The sequence below is a fragment of the Macrotis lagotis genome, chromosome 4 (assembly GCF_037893015.1).
Source record: "Macrotis lagotis isolate mMagLag1 chromosome 4, bilby.v1.9.chrom.fasta, whole genome shotgun sequence".
NCBI classification, from domain to species: Eukaryota; Metazoa; Chordata; class Mammalia; order Peramelemorphia; family Peramelidae; genus Macrotis; species Macrotis lagotis.
This window is the reverse complement of record NC_133661.1, coordinates 203,220,454-203,240,436: the sequence shown is the minus strand read 5'-3', so window position 1 is coordinate 203,240,436 and position 19,983 is coordinate 203,220,454. Positions and strand designations below refer to the sequence as shown.

The window sequence follows — 19,983 nt, the reverse complement described above, 5'->3', positions numbered from 1 at the left end:
TAACCTCTAAATCAAGTAAGTATCACTAAGAACTTTAACATTAATTTATTAAAGCAACCTTCTATGTACCAGGCACTGTGATAAATGGTGGGAATACCAAAAAATAAAAATAAAGAGTCCTTGCTCTCAAAGAATTCACAGTCTCCCTTTCCACGCTGCCCAGAAGAGAGGTCCATACAGTGTTGTTCACGGTTTCGTCGTAACTTTCAAGGGAAACTTTCACGATATCCGGAGCCCTGGATGCCTTGCAGATGAAGGAGGAGGATGTCCTCAAATTCCTTGCTGCAGGCACCCATTTGGGTGGCACCAATTTGGACACCCAGATGGAACAGTATATCTACAAAAGGAAGAGTGACGGCATCTATATCATTAATTTGAAGAGAACTTGGGAAAAGCTTCTGCTGGCAGCCCGTGCCATTGTTGCCATTGAAAATCCAGCTGATGTTAGTGTCATCTCATCCAGAAACACCGGCCAGAGAGCTGTTCTGAAATTTTCTGCTGCCACTGGCACCACACCATTGCTGGACGCTTCACCCCGGGCACCTTCACTAACCAGATCCAGGCAGCTTTCAGGAAGCCTCGCCTCTTGGTGGTCACTGATCCTTGTGCAGATCATCAGACTTTGATTGAAGCATCATATGTTAACCTTCCAACCACTGCACTGTGCAACACAGACTCCCCACTTTGCTGTGAGGAAATTGCCATTCCATGTAACAACAAGGGAGCTCACTCAGTGGGTCTCATGTGGTGGATGCTGGCCCAAGAAGTCCTGCAGATGCATGGTACCATCTCCCGTGAGCACCCATGGGAGGTCATGCCTGATCTTTACTTCTACAGAGATCCAGAGGAGATTGAAAAGGAACAGCAGGCCGCAGCCGAGAAGGCAGTGACAAAGGAGGAATTTCAAGGTGAATGGACTGCACCTGCCCCAGAATTCACTGCTGCTCAGCCAGAGGTGGCTGATTGGTCTGAGGGCGTCCAGGTGCCATCTGTGCCCATTCAGCAGTTCCCTACTGAAGACTGGAGTGCTCAGCCAGCTACTGAGGACTGGTCTGCAGCTCCTACTGCTCAGACCACTGAATGGGTAGGAACTAACACAGAGTGGTCCTAAGTTTTACCCAGATGCTCTAATAGTGTTGGAAAAATGCTGATGGAAAATAAACATTGGTTTCTTAACAAAAAAAAGAATTCACAGTCTAATGGAGGAGAAGACGTGAAAATAACCAAAGATAACATATCTACGGGATACGTGAGATTAATATCAAAGGGAAGGCACCAGTGTTAAGGGGGATAAGATTCTGGTTGAAGGTGGAATTTTAGCTGAGATGTGAAGGAAATCCAAGAGGCAGAAATGGGAGAGAATTCTAGAAATGGGGGGGATGATCAGTGAAAATGCCTGGATTCAAAAGATGGTCACTTTTGTCTTCATTCTCAAAGAATGAGGGAGGTGATGCCATGACAAGCACATGAATTGGATAGGAGTGAGAGGATGCTAAGTCACCAGCCTCACTCAAATGTGCCCTATGTCTCAATGTCAGTCTACATTTTCCTACTTTTTTCCTTTAGAGCAATCTCATTCTCTCACATAAGAAAGACCCCCAAGGAACCCAAGGTACTTTAATACCTTAAACTAAACACATTCAGACCTAAGTTTATCTTTGCCCTCAAGATCCTTCTATTTCTGGCAGTCTTACAACAATCCCTCAGACCATCTATATTCAGTAAATGGGGCATTATCTTGGATCCCTTCCTCTCCCATCTCCACTATCTAATGAGGTACCAAGGCATAGAATCATAGATTTTAAACTGGAAGAGATCTCTGAGTCCATCAAGTCCAATCCTATTTTTATATTAAAGTTGAAGAAACTAAGGTCAGGAAAAGGAATTAATGTGTAAGATCATACTGGAAGTAGAATTGCAAGAATATGAACCCTGGTCCTCTGACTCCAAATCCAGGGCTCTTCCCACTATATCAAAACTACCTGCTCCACAAAGGAAGAAAGATTAAAAAGTGAGAAAAACAGAAATAATCTGAAAGCTTCAACTGTGGATCTCATGAAAAGACTGAATGTATCATCTAAGGACCAGCCTGGCCAAATTTAGAGAAATTCACTGCCAGACTGTCCACAGTAAGAAATACTTTAGGGGGCGGCTAGGTGGTGCAGTGAATAGAGCACCAGCCCTGGAGTCAGGAGTACCTGAGCTCAATTCTGGCCTCAGACATTTAATAATTACCTAGCTGTGTAGTCTTGGGCAAGTCATTTAACCCCATTTGCCTTGCAAAAAAACCTAAAAAAAAATAGTAAAAAAAATACTTTAACCAAAACCACTCTCAAAGTCTTTTTAATATGACAAAAAGGAGGTACAGCAGAGGGAAGTCACAAAGTGACTATTTCAATATTCAGTAATATATTATAAAAGTTGTCTAAGAAGACTAAAAATTGTGATGGCCTTGGATTAGAAAGTACTGTTTGGGGTATGATATCTTTTATTTTGAGGTTTATTAGATGATAAATTTTCTTCCATATAAAACAATTTCTAATCTAACAGAACAAAAAATTCTTAAAACAAAATCTATTCAGTAAAGTCGGTATGATTAACTTATATCAAAAAAAATTAATCCAAATTAAAATTATCTAGTTCAATTTTTAAAAGACCAGGAATTTCTGTCCTAATTGTTCAGTAACAGCAGTGCAACTTGAATTGAATCTTCAGAGTAAGAAAGCAAAAGGCTTTCTGAAAGTTAATGGAAAAGGTGATAAACGTTTCCCCTCAGCCATAGAGTACCTTTTCTCCATCTCATACCAAAAAAAAAAAAAAAGAACCCCCTAAAAAGCAAAAACTATTACTCAAAGAAGGAAAGCTGGCCAGTGACTAATAAAAGCATGCTTCCGCATATAAGAATGTACTTCCAGTTTTCAAAATTAGTTGATTTAACTATTATCAACTCAACACAAAAGAGTTGTTTTCTACTCAATTCTTCTCAAAATTCACTACTAATGCAGAATGAGTCAATAGTCTTATATAAATAAATTTTTCACTGAGAAAAACTGGGACTGACCTCAGAACTATTAACTGTCAGTAATATAAGAAACATATATGATCACTTATAGCTGATATTTTGTCTTTTATAATGCATTTTCCTCACAATAAACCTAAGAAGTAGATGAAAAAAATATTTACAGTATTTCACAGATAAGGAAACCAAGTTTCAAAAAAAACCTTGACCAAGGTCACATTACTATAATGACCAAAAAAAAATTTTTAATTTTATTTCTGAAGAAAATATTTATTTACCAAAACAAAGAAAGAGAGAAAACAGATTTTGCTAGGTTTTTAAGCAATGAGTAAAGCAAACACACTCTTTTCTTCTTTCTAAAGCTTATTACGGGGCGGCTAGGTGGCACAGTGAATAGAGCACCAGCCTTGGAGTCAGGAATACCTGGGTTCAAACCCGACCTCAGACACTTCATAATTACCTAGCCGTGTGGCCTTGGGCAAGCCACTTAACCCCATTGCCTTAAAAAAAAAAAATCTAAAGCTTATTACAAATTTGCACATATGCTCTACCTTTTAAGTAAATAATTTTTATTCTTTTTACAGTTGCCTAGGGAGAAAATTTAAGTTCTACTTAATAAAGTATTGTAATTTCTGATGCACTTAACAAAATATTATCTCCAAGAATATCTTTGAAAGACATCATAAAGAAATCAATATCAAAATAAAATGAAGCAAAACCCTAAATTATTAGCATAGACTAGGAATCAAAGAGTTGTTAAATCACATAACATTGTCCAAACTATAAAGAAGTGCTTTCTGTCAATCAACTGGAACAAGCATTTATTAAGCACCTTCTATATGCCAGGTCCTAGAGATATGAAAACAAAACTCACAGTCAAGGAGTTGACATTCTACTAGATAGAAAAATATGTACGTTATTAAAAAATATTAAATATAAACAAAGCAAATATAAAATATTTTTTATTTTGAGGAGAGGGATGGAAAGTGAATATCAGAAAAGATTTCCTTCAGAATGAAATCCTTGAATTGAGACTTCAGGGAGGATCCAGGGGCTCCAAGCAACAGATAAAATGGGAGAACAATCTAGGCATGGAGCACAACTTGTGCCAATGAGACAGAATGTCAGGAGGAATAAGTAGGCTACTTTGGCTCTAAAGTAGATTGCATGAGGGGAAATCATGTGAAATCTGTCTAGAACAGTTGAAGAAAGAGTAAAAAAGTCTTTAACTACCAGAGGAGTTTATAGAGAACCAATAAATCATCTTTAGGAAGAGGGTAACAAAATTTGAAGTGAACTTTAGATTTGGCAGCTGTGGGCAAAATAGATTGGATAGGGAAAGTTTGGAAATAGGAACTTTTAGGGAATCAGTGCAACAAAGATGAGGGCCTGAATTAGGGTGGTGACTATAAGAGTGTAAAGGAGAGGGCATTGTAGAAATGTGGAACTGGTAAAATATGGCTGGATAGGGAGAAGTAAAAATTATGTTGCTAACCCAAATGACTAGAAGGGTAGTACTGCTTTCAAAAGAATTAAATTAGGATGTTGGGGTAGGTTGGGGATGAGGGAGGAAGAATAGATAATGAACTTCAACCTTTTGAGGTAGAGATGTCCAGCAATTTGTGAGAGATGAGGGATTAGTGCTCAAGGCAAAGAGTAAATACATTTAGAAGTCATGTGATTGAAACTGTTGGAGCTGATGAGATCACAAAGAGAAAGAGTACAAAAAAAAGAAAAAAAGGAAGTCTAGTAGCAAGTCCTGGAGTACACCCATATACAGAGGGCAGACCATGGTCATCAGAGATGACCAAGAAAGAATGGTCAGTCAGACTTCTAGAAAAAGAGACAAGAAAGAGCAGTGTCAGGAAGTTTTCTAATTATAAAGTCCCAGAAATGAGAGTATTAAGGGGAAAAAAAAGAGATGGTCCAAAATTACCAAATGCTACAAACAGATGAAGAATAAAACTAAGAAAATGAGTTAACATTATAGACCTCTCAACTTGCCATGTCCTCCTTCCACACATTTACCTAGATCATTTTTCCATGCCTAGTTTAAATACATTCTTCACCTCTACCTTTCAGAACTTTCTTCCTTAAAGGTTCAGTTCAGGAGCTAACATATGCTAAAAAGGCTTCTTTGTTCTTCTGCCTAGTGACATCATCAGTGCCACTGAGGTTTATAGGGCCATTTGAGCATACACTAAGTGGTCCTATATACTATTACATGCTTTATCTTGTTTGCTTCGGTAGTCTCCCTTCCAATGCCTGCATCTGGGAGTGAAATCCACCTTACTTCCTCTAATTTGCTACAAACTGGGAAACCAAATAGCAATACATTAAAACTATCAAACAGAATATCTATTTTTTGTTGTAATTATTCAGTCTTTCCTCTGAAAGACATGAATGATAAAGGAAGTAAATTTGAGTACATGGATTTTGTCACATCATTTTGACTTCCCAGCTCTTTTTTTTAATTCCTGGTTCTCATCTATCCTCTGAATAGGAGAGGTGTAACTGTTCTTAAAGTAACTGCAAGAAAAGAAACAAAAACACTAATATGCTGCAATAGTAGTTATCTACAAAAAAAAAAGGAAAGTCCCACAAATGTTTATGTAAAACTGCACACCAGGGTCAAGGAGGAAGAAGTAGACCAGTGGTACAATATTATCAGGGTAGTAGAATAACAAAAGTTAATTAGAATCCAAAAGTACACTAACAACAATGACAATCAAATGTACCAGTAAGTGAACACATGCCACAAATTCGTTAAAGGGCTGATAAATACATAAACTACAGGGTAGAAATTTATATGACCACTTTATGTTACCAAGGGTTGGAAAAGGGTAAGCTGTATTTGTTCTAATATTATTGACTTTATGTAAATAAGGATTATAACATATATGCTTTGATAAGTACTTAATGATGAAGTCTATTTCATATTAACTTTATACCCTAGGCAAAAATTTGGCCTGGGTAGTGGCAAGGCTAGAGAACATTTAAAATAATAAATAACAGCATAAAACATTTGCAATACTGGATAATGATACCAGATTTAAAATTCATCAGGCATTTTCTAGGATGAACCAGGATGGCACATCATATTTTTACTCCTAGTTTGACAGTAACTGCATTATACTGGTTGGACCTCACCATAGATTCTAAAGACCAGCTTTCAGGAAGATGAAAACTATAAAGAATGGTGTCTCTGTTAATACTTGTTATACCTTGTTTCTAAGCACAAGGCGAGTACATCACGTGGATTGAAGTGAGCCACAGTTCAGTAACTACCTTCCCCTCCCCCCAGTCATTAATTAAAACTTGATGGAATGACAAGCAGAAGGAAAATGACTACTTCTGCATGGACCAAGCTGTGTTTTCTTTCAACTTTCACTATGAATCATTCTTCCCTTTCTAATTTAAAACTATAGTGATTAAAGTAGGGGGGGAGAAAAAATAAAACAAAATAAAATAAAGTGGCGGGGGGGGGGGGGGTGCAAGCAGCAAGAAGAGGGAAGGGAAAGTTTAGATAATCCCCCCTTCATCCTGTTGGGGAGGTTTTCCATCATCTCCCCCATTCCTCAACTTGGAAAGTTATCTCCCAATTCTCTTTCTCTGGTGTGCCAGCATCAAACCTCTAGGTGGTCTAGGGGTATTTTGGAGTTTCATCCCACTCTCTCCTAAAGTGAACCAGAGTGGTTCAAGACCAGGTCTCTTAAGATCCCCCACTTAAGATAGGGGTTCACTAGTGCACATGAGTGTATTCTTAGAAGACTATATGTGTAGAGTTACACACTTAAGATGGATGTGCACTAAGGCTGTAGGTGTATGGATACACACATTCACAATCACACACACACACACACACACACGGACACACCCCCGAGAAAAGAGTAAGAATTCTTAAACCAGCTGCTCTCCTTCCTCTTGGGCCCTGTGGGCCAGGGACAGACGAGGATGGATGGACGACGATGGACAGACCCCCCACACACACCTCCTCTCCGTCACTCCCCCCTTCCTTCTCCCCTTTCCCCTCCCCCCCCCCCAGCGCCGGCTCCTTTTCCCCTTCATTTTTCTTCCCTCATTCTCTGCTTCTCCACCATCTTTCCCCAAGTCACGCATCTAGGCTTCTCCTCGGCCAGAACCCAGCCCAGCAGCAGCCCTGGAGCCGAGCCCGGGGCCCCACAACTCACCAGAAACCTCCGCCGCCCTTCCTCCCCGGCCAGTGCTCCTCAACCCGGACCTGGCCCGAGATAAGAGCCAGGGCTGCGTCCTTCCGACGCATGCGTACTCAGAACCCTCAACAGTTCCCACCCACCACCGCGACCCAGCAAGCGCCTGCGCACTCCGCCACGCACGACTCCTCCTATCAGAACACGCCCCTGGAGCTACAGCCTATCAGGATACAGGAGAGGGAGGTTTAAACCTCCTGGTCACCCAGAAAAAGAACTGGTACCCCAGCTGGTAGACCAGTTGGTTTTGGCTTGTTTTGAAAGGAGTTAGCAGCTGCATGTTAAGGTGTTTTTTTCTTCAATGTTACTGTAGTTCTTTTCTCCCCTCCCCCCAATGTTTTGTAAAACTGGACCTAAAAAAACAACACAAATCCAGGTTTGATAACAATTCAAATAAGTCTTTAATTGGGGAGTGGGATCAATATCCTGAGGATTCGAAAATAAAACTCAGACCTGCCCTTAAGGAAATTACGTTGCAATTTGTACGCAAAACTGTAAAATGAAGTGGACTTGAACTAGATATGACCTCTAAGAATCCTAGCTGTAAATCAATGCTTCTATGATCCTAAATATGAAATACAGCATGTATTGTACAATATAATATGATATGATACTATATAATATATAACATCTAATGTAATTAATATAATATGCAAAGTAATTTTGCACAATTTTCCACCCCACCCTGATAGATTACTTTACTATTGCCTCCTAGTTATCTCCCTGCCTCAAGTCTCTCATTACTGCTTACCAACTCTAACCTCTCCATTTGTTCAAGTGGCCCTATCAATAGATTGCCCCCTCTATCATTCCCTTCTCTCCTTCTCTCTCTCTCTCTCTCACATTCATTTTCATTCTCTTCATTTCTACTAGCTCTTTTTTTTTTAATTTTTTAGGGTTTTTTTTGCAAGGCAAATGGGGTTAAGTGACTTGCCCAAGGCCACATAGCTAGATTATTATTAAGTGTCTGAGACTGGATTTGAACCCAGGTACTCCTGACTCCAAGGCCGGTGCTTTATCCACTACGCTACCTAGCCACCCTCTACTAGCTCTTTGCCAATTACCTAAATATGATCAAGTCTCTCTCTTTCCAAAGAAGGGGGAAAAAAAAAACCTCACTTGGGGAATAACATACATATTCAATTGGGTACAGAAATCCGGTCTTAGCCTACAAAGAAGTAGGAAGAAAGGAGATAAGATGAGATGAGGGCAGGGGTGTGCTGACACAAGATAGAATGGATTGGAAGAGGCAGTGGTCAGAAGCAAAATATTTTTAAGGAGAGATAAAGTGAGAGAGAAAGAAGTAAATGGAAAAATAGGATGGAGGGGAAAACACAGTAATCATAACTGAAAGAATTTTTACAAGTTTCTCTGAAATAGACCTCATTTTTCAAATATATAGTGAACTGAATCAAATTTAAATCATGAAGATCATTTCCCAATTGATGAATGGCCAAAAGATATAAACAGGCTATTTTTAGATGAAGAAAACAAAGGTATGCATATTCATACAAAAAATATTCCAAATCACTATTAATTAGAAAAAAAAATGCAAATTACTTAAAAAAACTCCTCAGTCACCCAGGAAGCTGGTGAATCCCATTGCTGCCTTCAGTGGGGAAACAACTCGTGGCCTGGGTTGCCTGTGTGGAGAGTTATGACTACAGTTCCCCATGTATCCACACCAACTGTTTGCCCATTGCCACAAATAGGAATGGTAAAGTGTATAGGTGACATCATTTGATTCCTACATAAACTGGATTTAAGTGAGGCAGAGGTGCATGAAGTCTTGGGCCTCACTCTCTCTTCCAAAGTCACCATGATCCATAGCAAGACAGAGTTAACTGGTGATGGCTCTAGATGCTGTGGATGATGACCTTGGCTTCTTAGAGGTCTAACCAAGTTCTAAGCACTCCACAATGCTAACTTCGTGGCCACTGGAACAAACACTAGTGGAAGACTTCACATGCTTGGAGTAATGAGTTTGAGACTCCCTGGGTTACCTTCAACTTGGTTTAACCTGATGCAGAAGTGGTTTACCAGAGTGTGGCTGCTCAGCTTCTTGGATCCCCAAGTGAGAATTAGATGGCTCAAGAAGACATCAAAGGTGGAAAGCAGTCCCACTCACACCACTCTTTCCTGAGCACACCTATATACTTCCAGAGAAAGAAGTGAGAGAGTCTGAAAGCAGTCAAAGCAATTTTTTTTAAGCTTTTTTAATTTTCCTTGGGTTTTTTGTCTGTTTTCTTTCACAATATGATTAATATGGAAATATGTTTTGCATGACTATATATATATATATAAAACCTATTCCAAACTGCTTCCCTTTTCAATTGGGGGCAGGGATAGGAAAGGAGGAAGAGAATTTGGAACTGAAAATTTTGAAAAATGAATGTTTTTGTATGTAATTTGGGGGAGGGATCCCTCATTTGATCCTTCTATCCCAGTGGTCCTCTTTTTCTTCTGACCTTTATAGCTAAATTCTTTAAAACCCTATCTACAATATATGCCTCTACTTTCTTTCCTTTAATTCTCTTCATCTCTTCCAATCTGCCCTCCAACATTTCACTAAACTGTTCTCTCTAACATTACTAATGATTTCTAAGTTGCCAGATCCAATGGACTTTTCTTGATTCTCCATTTCCTTGACTTCTCTGAAGCCCTTAGTACTGTTGAGCACTCTTCTCCTTGATGTTTCTCTCTCTCTCTCTCTCTCTCTCTCTCTCTCTCTCTCTCTCTCTCTGTCTCTGTCTTTCTCTGGAATTCCACTTTCTCCTGGTTTTCCTTCAGCTATTTGACTGATCTTTTTCTTCCTTTGCTAGATCCTCCAACAAATCATGTCTCTAACCATAGGTGTCACTCAGGATTCTGTCCTAGTCCTGCTTCTCTTCTCCTGCTATACTGTTTCACTTGGTGGTCTCATCAGCTCCAATGGATTGAATCGTCATTTTTATGCTGATAATTCTCAAAGTTAAACTTTCTGCTCCAATCTCACATCTCCAAATGCCTTTCAAATATATCAAATTGGAAGTTCAGTAGATATCTTAAAAATCAGCATATCTAGGGGCGGCTAGGTGGCACAGTAGATAAAGCACCAGCCCTGGAGTCAGGAGTACCTGGGTTCAAATCAGCTCTCTCAGACACCTAGCTGTGTGGCCTTGGGCAAGCCACTTAACCCCGTTTGCCTTGCAAAAAGCTAAAAAAAAAAAAAAATCAACATATCTAAAACCAAACTCCTCTTTCCTTCCCTTACAAGTCATGATATCACCTTCCTGATCATGATGTGAGAGAGTTCAATTATTCCTGTGATGAACTCACAAATCAACCTAGGAATGCAAGTGTAAAAGAAACAAAAGAGAAGTTTATTAAGTCATTACATTTAAAAAAAAATCCTTTATCTTATTATGTAATTTTACTCTTTTATGCCTTATTTTTCTTCCTTAAGGATGTGAATTCTCTCTCATCACATTCAACTTAGATCAATGTATACCATGGAAACAATGTAAAGACTAATTAAAAAAATAAAAAAGCATCACTTATACAAAAATATTAAGAGCAGCTCTGTTTGCAGTAACAAAGAATTGGAAATTGAATGAATCATTGAGTCCATCAATTGGGGAATGACTGAACAAATTGTGATATATGTATGTTATGGAACACTATTGTTCTATTAGAAACTAGGAGGGATGGGGGTTCAGAGAAGCCTGGAAGGATTTTCATGAACTGATACTGAAAGATGTACAGAACTAGAAGAACATTGTCCCCTATAACAGCAACATGAGGGGTGATGATCAGTCTTAATGGACTTGCTCATTTCATCAGTGCAACAATCAGAGACAATTTTAGGAGAATATCATCCAAAGAAAGAATTGTGGAGGTTAAACAAAAACCAAAGACTATTACTTTTAATTTAAAAAATGTTATCTTATGTATTATGTAATTTTGTATCTCATATTTTATTTTTTCCTTTAAGGATATGATTTTTCTCTCAACACATTCAATTTTGATCAATGTATAGCATGGAACCAATGTAAATACTAACAGACTGCCTTCTGTGGGGAGTGGGGGAAGGGAAGCAAGATTGGGGGAAAAAATTGTAAAATTTAAAATAAATAAAATCTTTCTTTAAAAAGTTCATGTAGGGGCAGCTAGGTGGAGTAGTGGATACAGCACTGGCCCTGGAGTCAGGAGTGCTTGAGTTCAAATTCGACCTCAGACACTTAATAATTAATTACCTTGTTGTGTGGCCTTGAGCAAGCCACTTAACTCCATTGCCTTGCAAAAAACAAAAAACACCTAAAATAAAAAAAGTTCATGTAGAAGATAAAGATTTTAAAAAAAGTCATTACAAACAAAGAAATAGATAAAGTTAAGAGATCTTTAAAGGCACATGGGTTTTAGGTATTGCAGATTAACCAAGAAGGTCAGCTGCTGATCAATTTTGGAGTAGGAAGTCAGAAGAAAAAGTCTTTCTAAATGTCCCTTCGGGGTCCGTGGGAAAGGCAGTATTTTAGGAGTGATCCAAGTCCAGTTTTGGAGAATTTGCCTATGGGGAGTGATCAGAAGTCTTGTAATGAAGAGATTATTACTGGTCAGAGTGGTTGAGGTCTTTGTAGGAACTGGTTATAGATGACTACTCCTGAGTAATCTAGCATCTAAATTGACCCACCTGTGAAAGGATCTGTCAAAGGTCAAAGTAAAAGTCAAGAGGAAGTGTTTTAACAAGGATTAGTATCCAATATATAAGATTACAGAATTTGAACAATGCAAAAAGATTGCAAAATTTGTTTCTAATTACAATATTTCCTAAGCCCATAATTCCCTGCATCAGCCTCTCCTTTTAGAAAGTAAAACTCATTGAGGAAAGAACTTTTTCACTTTTGAATTTGGTTTCGGATTTTTTGGTCAGATACTTTTTATTTTTTTTGAAAGATTTTTATTTTGTTTTACAATTTCCCCCATTCTGGTTTCCCTCCCCCCCAACCCCCACAGAAGGCATTCTGTTAGTCTTTACATTGGTTCCATGTTATACATTGATCTCAGTTGAATGTGAAGACAGAGAAATCATAGCCTTAAGGAAGAAAAAATAAAGTTTGAGATAGTAAAATTACATAATAACACAATAGGTTTTTTTTTTTCTAATTTGAAGGTAAATAGTCCTTGGTCTTTGTTCAAACTCCACAGTTCTTTCTCTGAATACAGATGGTATTCTCCATTGCAGCTACCCCCAAATTGTCCCTGATTGTTGCACAGATGGAATGAGCAAGTCCATCAAGGTTGATCATCACCCCATGTTGCTGTTAGGGTGTACAATGTTTTTCTGGTTCTGCTCATCTCGCTCAACATCTCACTTTTGAATTTGTATCCCCATTCTCTGTTATTTACTTAGCACCTCATAAGCCTTAGTAAACAGTTTTTTCATTCATTTGTTCCCACCAAACCCTTCTTTCTAAATCCATTAGGGGAACTAACATTGATTCATCTCTTTCTCTCCTTTCACACTCATATAGCCATTTAGTTGCCAAGACTTGATGAATCTATTGCTGCAGTCTCTTGCTCCTGTCTTTTCTCCATTCAGGTAGTCACCCAACAAAAATTTAGTGTCTTTTGTAAGCTAGGCACCATACTGTACTAAATCTTGCAGACTCAAAGAAAACAGAGGAAATCTAAAAGAACATAAGAAACAACATACAACTGCATACAAATAAAACAATAAAATGAAGACTAGAAGAATGTGCTATTCTCTCAGAATTTCATCTCTGATTAAGTCAAAGCAAAAAAGTTAGGTGTTGGAATTCACACCCCTGAAATGTTGTGGTTTGGCATAGAAAAATCTGAGAAAGAATTCACTAAATGTGGATTTTTTTCCAAACAAGTAAGCATTTTATTGGGCACTGTGATGGCATAATGGGTTGAGAGTCAGGAGATACTCTAGCAAAGAGGGATATTAAGGAAGAAGAGAGAGAAAAAATTATCTCAGATAAATAATTAAGCCTGTTTGATGTGAATCAGGATGTCAGAAGTTGATACCACAGAACGGTTAGGTGGTGCAGTGGATAGAGCACCTGAGTTCAAATCCGACCTCAGACAGTTAATAATTACCTAGCTGTGTGGCCTTGGGCAAGCCACTTAACCTCATTTGCCTTGGGAAAAAACTAAAACAAACAAACAAAAAAAACAAACAGAAGTTGATACCACTAAGGGACAGTTAGAAGGAACAGACATAATTAAGTTATAAACTTGCTTGTTATTCTGGGCAAAGAAGACCCCAGGTCTGATAATAATTAAGACCTTGATCCTCACATAAAAGGTAAAAGCAAACTCAAAAGCTTTCAAAAGGATAAATGTTGGCAGCTCTTCTTTTCTTGTAATTGGAAAAAAAATCTTTGGAGTCATTAAAAAAAAGGTAAAAGGACAGGGATAGTGAAAGTCTATGGTACAACAAGAACCGCAGTACAAATGTAATGTAAAGCTGTTCATTGAAGAAAGGAACAGCAGATTGAGACTAGCACTTGGTAGTTGGGAGAGTGTTACTTTTATAGGCTGAGTGCTATAGGAAAACTGGGTGTTGTAGTTTTCATGGGGGTTTGAGAGTTGTTTGGGGTCTCCCTGGAGGTTGTGTACTGTTTGGGGTCTCCATGAAGATTGAGAGTAATTTAGGGTTCCTAGGAAGGTTAAGATTCATTTTCTCAGTAAACTATACTCCAATGGGCTCAATTGGCAAGAGTTTTATTCAGACCTGGATCCAACAAATAGCTTCAAGCTGATCTGGGGCAGTGAGCACTAATAATGTGTAACTAGAAGACTAGAAGACAAAAAGTTCTTTGGCAAAAGCAGAGGTAGCAGATGGGCCTAAGGCTGAGGCAGGGATAGCAGTCATAGTTAGAATTCCTGATTTTAGCAAGGACCTAGGAAGGACACTCAGAGTAGATTTGAATTTTGGAGAGCGGGTTCAATAATTGAAACCTCCCCATCAAGGGGACATAAATTCAAACAATAGGAAAAACAGTTCTTGCCTTCAAGGAGCTTACATTCTAAATGTGGAAAACGACATACAAGAGGGAGCTGAAAGTGGGAGAGGTGAAGAAGAATAAAGTACTTTCCCTGGGCAAGGTATTGAAGGCTGGAAAGTAAGAAGCACAGCTGGTAGGGAAATGAAGGTCAATTTGGCCTAGGCCCCTCTCCAAAATGAAAGAGAGAAGAGGAATTCTTTATTAGAAGAAATGAACTAGTATGCTGGAGGGATGTTCTAGGGTGGGGAGGAAGCCTTAGTTGCTGAGGAAGGATCCAAGGAGAGATTACAGTTAGGTCCTTGTAAATTTAAGTCCAGTAAGTCAGAATCATAACCAGGAGGAAAATGAAAGTTGATTTAAAATTAAAACAAATCTCTAAAATGATTCATTGAGAAACCCTTTCTTGATCCCTTTGACCTCAAATTATTGTGCTTATTTATATTTATTTGATATATATACCCATTGAATTTAAATTCTTTGCTGAAAAGGATATTTTTGATTCACGTCTTATTCCCTAGCACAGTACCTTACATACAACAGGCACTTAATAAATACTTTTCTTTATAGCAGGGCCTAGGAATAAGACTGAATGAGATTAAAGGATGAGGCCATTCCTTGAGACTGATTATATTTCCTTGATAGGTTTGATGATTCCCCATTGGAGGCAGGCATTATTCCTGGCCTACCTATTTGTTGACCTAAGAAAACATCTCATTGAACATGACTAACTTATTTGATTAGGGTTTTTTTTTTTTTAATGTTTTTGCAAGGCAAATGGGGTTTTAAATGGCTTACCCAAGGCCACACAGCTAGGTAATTATTAAGTGTCTGAGATTGGATTTGAACCCAGGTACTCCTGACTCCAGGGCCGGCTTTATCCACTACACCACCTAGCTGGCCCTTGATTAGGTTTTAAACCATGAACGGCATCCCTCCAAAAAAAAACAAAAACCTGAAACTTGAGGACTACCTAAGTATTACTAGGTAATACCAACTGTTGACCTCTAATAGCAAATATCACTAGGTGGTACTGACATCCTGGAGGGGGGAGATTCAATGTTTTCTGAAGGTCTTAGTGCTTGTGGTGAAATACAAAGATCCTGAGTTTGGAAGGAGTCATGCATACTGGCATGTCCCCTGGACACACTTCCTAAGAAGTATGTCTTATATCCAGCTTGAAGGACAACTAGTTTTTCAGATCTCACCTTCTGATAGTAAAATTGTATAAGAAGCCCTCTACAGGGGCGGCTAAGTGGCACAGTGGATAAAGGCCCTGGAGTCAGGAGTACCTGGGTTCAAATCCAGTCTCAGACACTTAATAATTACCTAGCTGTGTGGCCTTGGGCAAGCCACTTAACTCCATTTGCCTTGCAAAAAAAAAACAAACCTAAAAAAAAGCCCCAACAATGTCAAAGGCTTCAGAGAGGCAGAAATTTCTGGAGATAAAGGAATTGAATGGGATCACCTGTGCAGGTAGGGGAATTTGCTGTGTCAGGAAGGACCACTTCTTAAAAGAGGAGACAATAGCAAAAGTTATGAGTGATATGAGATGAGGAGGAAGGGAGAAGAGGGAATTCTTGATACATGGCCTTAATATTTTTAGTAAAATGTAAAGCAAGATTCTTAACTGGGAGGGTGGGGTGAGGTAGAGCCATCGGAGGTTTGAGTAGAGATGAAAAGGTTTGGAAGAGCTTTTGGGTGGAAGAGTCATTTAATTAGGTAGATGTAGAAAGATTGCCTAATATCAATGAGAGTTCAGTTGATTTTATGTAACATAAATTTGTGGTAGAACAAGTCAGGATGGTTTTCTCCAATTTTCCAGTCAGGATGATTTTCTCCAATTTTATTCAGCTTCACATCTGTAGGAACAAAGGCAGCAGATGGTGGGAATAATCTAAAGCTAAGGTTTAGAAGGGCACAATCAAAGATACGATTAAGGGCAAGAGACTGACAAAAAGAAGAGGTATAGAGTTAAATTATTTCACCAAGGGGTCAAGGAGAAAGGAGAAGAGTATGTCTAGTTCAGGGAAAATGGCTTTGAAGTGAACTGAAAGGGGGTGACTAGGTGGCTAGGTGGCACAGTGGACAGAGCACTAGCATGGAGTCAGGAGTCCCTGAGTTCAAATCTAGCCTCACACACTTAATAATTACCTAGCTGTATGGCCTTGGGCAAGCCACTTAACCCCCATTTCCCTTGCAAAAAACCAAAAAATAAAAAAAGTGAACTGAAAGACTATTTGGCAAGATCAAGGATTGAATTGGAACCAAGATGGTAGAGTGATAGGAATCAGTCTAAGAGTTCTCACTCATATACCCTTTTTTGTTTGTTTTTGTAAGGCAATGGGGTTGTGACTTGCCCAAGGTCACACAGCTAAATAAATTTTATGTGTCTGAGGTTGGATTTGAACTCAGATCCTCCTGATTTCAGGGCTGGTGCTCTATGCCACCTACCTGCCCCCCATATACTCTTTCAGCCAAATCTAGAAATATACCAGATCGAATCCTGTTGGAGTAATTCAGAAAAAAATCAGCTCACTTTAAGGAGACAGAGAAGTCTAAGTATATTAGGGACAGATTGACCCTGCTGTAGCTGCTAAGAAGAAACTGTACATCACTAGAGGCAGTCCCAAATCCAGAACTATGCTGGAGATCTGTGAAATGGAAATATATGTGAACTGACAGCTTTGTCAATCCTGGATTGAAAAACCAGAGTAGATTGAGGAAAAAAAACTCTAAACAGATAAGGAATCCCTGGGCTATATATGGAGAAAGAAAGAATTTTAGAAGACAACAGAAACAACCCAGAAGAGAGCCTCATTTTCAAGGTCTAATCTAGCCTATAAAGTAATAACAATGGTAGAAATCCTAGTCCTAAAGGACAACCTACAGTTTTGCTCTGAGTCAACGGCATTTTCTAGCTGGTTGATAGAGTTAAAGTTCAGAAGCAGTATCCTCTTGCTCAGATACAAACCCAGGTCAGAAACTTACAGAGTTCAAAGCAGGGGGCCAGACACAGACTTTGCCCTGGATCAGACAACTTTGGAAGAATTAAAAAATTTCAGATACTGAGTCTGTTCTTGAGATCCTAGAATAACATAGCATTCTGTAGGTAACCCAAGAAAGGAGCAATAGAACCAGCACAGAATTCCTTCCAAAAATGAAACAGAACCTAGCCCTAAAATCTAGTCATGAAGTACCCTAGAAGAGTGGACAAACAAACAAAAAAGAAGACAACAAGCCATTAAGGTAGCAAGGATGATCTAGATACAAATGTAAAAGAGGATGACTTGAAAAGTTATTTTTTTTGTATAAATTTAATAAAAGGGTGCAGCTAGGTGGTGAAGTGGATAGAGTACCAGTCCTGGAGTCAGGAGGATCTGAGTTTAAATCTGGCTTCAGACACTTAATAATTACCTAGGTGTGACCTTGGGTAAGAAACTTAACCCCATTGCCAAAAAACCCCAACAATAAATGTAATGAGAACACTTGAGGAAAAATTGGAAAAGAAATTAGAACTGTGGAAGAAAAAATTAGAAAGAGAATTGATAGCTTAGCACAAGAGATACAAATTGTTACCCAAGGAACAAACTTCCTGAAAATTCAAAAGGATCAAATAGAAACCAATGATTCCATGAGGCAACAGGAAATATTTAAGATATCACATAGCAAAAACAAGTGATTTGGAAAACAGAGAAGGAAAAAAACCCGAAGAATTATTGAACCATTATTGCCATGACCAAAAAAAAAAAAGAAGAAAAAAATTTAAGAAATATTCAAGAGATCTCTTAGAACCAGAAGGCAAAATGGAAATGGAAAGGATCTATTGATAATCTCCTAAAAGAAACCCCCAAATTGAAAACTAGGAATATTATAGTCAAAATCCAGATCTTATAGGTCAAAGGAAAAAAATATAGAAAGTAGCCAGAAAGGAAGAATTCAATCATCAAAATACAGCAGTCAAGATCAAACACCATTTAGCAACTGCTACTTTATTATTTTTTTTAAATTTATATTTATTTTTATTAAAGATATTGTTTGAGTTTTACATTTTTCCCCCATCTTGCTTCCCCCCCCCCCCCCCCCCAGAAAGCACTCTGTCAGTCTTTACTTTGTTTCCATGTTGTACCTTGGTCCAAATTGGGTGTGATGAGAGAGAAATCATATCCTTAAAGAGAAGATAAGTCTAAGAGGTATCAAGATCAGACAATAAGCTATCTGGGTTTTTTTTCTAAATTAAAGGGAATAGTCCTTGCACTTTGTTCAAACTCCACAGCTCCTTATCTGGATACAGATGGCACTCTCCTTTGCAGAAAGCCCAAAATTGTTCCCGATTGTTGCACTGATGGAATGAGCAAGTCCTTCAAGGTTGAACATCACTCCCATGTTGCTGTTAGGGTTTACGGTGTTTTTCTGGTTCTGCTCATCTTACTCAGCATCAGTTCATGCAAATCCCTATAGGTTTCCCTGAAATCCCATCCCTCCTGGTTTCTAATAGAACAATAGTGTTCCGTGACATACATATACCACAGTTTGCCAAGCCATTCCCCAATTGAAGGACATTTACTGGATTTCCAATTCTTTGCCACCACAAACAGGGCTGCTATAAATATTTTTGTACAAGTAATGTTTTTACCCTTTTTCATCATCTCTTCAGGGTATAGACCCAGTGGTGGTATTGCTGGGTCAAAGGGTATGCACATTTTTGTTGCCCTTTGGGCATAGTTCCAAATAGCTCTCCAGAAGGGTTGGATGAGTTCACAGCTCTACCAACAGTGTAATAGTGTCCCAGATTTCCTACATCCCTTCCAACAATGATCATTATCCTTCCTGGTCATACTGGCCAATCTGAGAGGTATGAGGTGATACCTTGGAGAAGCTTTAATTTGCATTTTTCTAATAATTAATGATTTAGAGCATTTTTTCATATGGCTATGGATTGCTTTGATCTCCTTATCTGTAAATTGCCTTTGCATATCCTTTGACCATATGTCAATTGGGGAATGGCTTTTTGTTTTAAAAATATGACTCAGTTCTCTGTATATTTTAGAAATGAGTCCTTTGTCAGAATCATTAGTTGTAAAGATTGTTTCCCAATTTACTACATTTCTTTTGATCTTGGTTACATTGGTTTTATCTGTGCAAAAACTTTTTAATTTAATGTAATTGAAATCATCTAATTGGTTTTTGGTGATGTTCTCCAACTCTTCCTTAGTCATAAACTGTTCCCCTTTCCATAGATCTGACAGGTAGACTAGTCCTTGATCTTCTAATTTGCTTATAGTATTCCAACTGCTACTTTAAATGAACAAAGAGTTTAGAATCCTATATTCTCTGGGGGGCCTTGCAAAAACCTAAAAAAAAAATCCTATACTCTAGAAGACAAAGAAATGTACATTTTTTTTTTTTTAGGTTTTGTTTTGTTAGTTTTTGCAAGGCAATGGGGTTAAATGGCTTGCCCAAGGCCACAGGGCTAGGTAAATTATTAAGTGTCTGAGGCCTGATTTGAACCCAGGTACTCCTGACTCCAAGGCTGATGCTCTATCCACTGCACCACCTAACTGCCCCAGAATGTAAACTTATAAGCAACAATGACTTACCTAGCAAAACTGAGTATAATGCTACAAAGTAAAAAAATTCATTTTTAATTCAAAAGAAGACTTCTAAGAATTCCTGATGAGAAGACCTGAAGTATTTACTATTCTGTGGGATAAAAATCCACTTA

At 38.5% G+C, this 19,983-nt stretch overlaps 1 protein-coding gene and 1 pseudogene across 1 annotated transcript in view; one reads left to right on the top strand and one right to left on the bottom strand.

Moving 5' to 3' along the window:
* The window catches only part of SNAP23 (synaptosome associated protein 23), a 74,705-nt gene extending 67,387 nt beyond the window's left edge, over nucleotides 1–7,318 (bottom strand). Inside the window, exon 1 of the mRNA XM_074235192.1 lies at nucleotides 7,210–7,318. The gene's annotated coding sequence lies outside the window, so the exon portion shown is untranslated. The remainder of the gene's footprint in view (nucleotides 1–7,209) is intronic.
* On the top strand, nucleotides 243–1,180 carry LOC141522086 (small ribosomal subunit protein uS2 pseudogene; annotated as a pseudogene).
* Nucleotides 7,319–19,983: the final 12,665 nt, after the last annotated feature.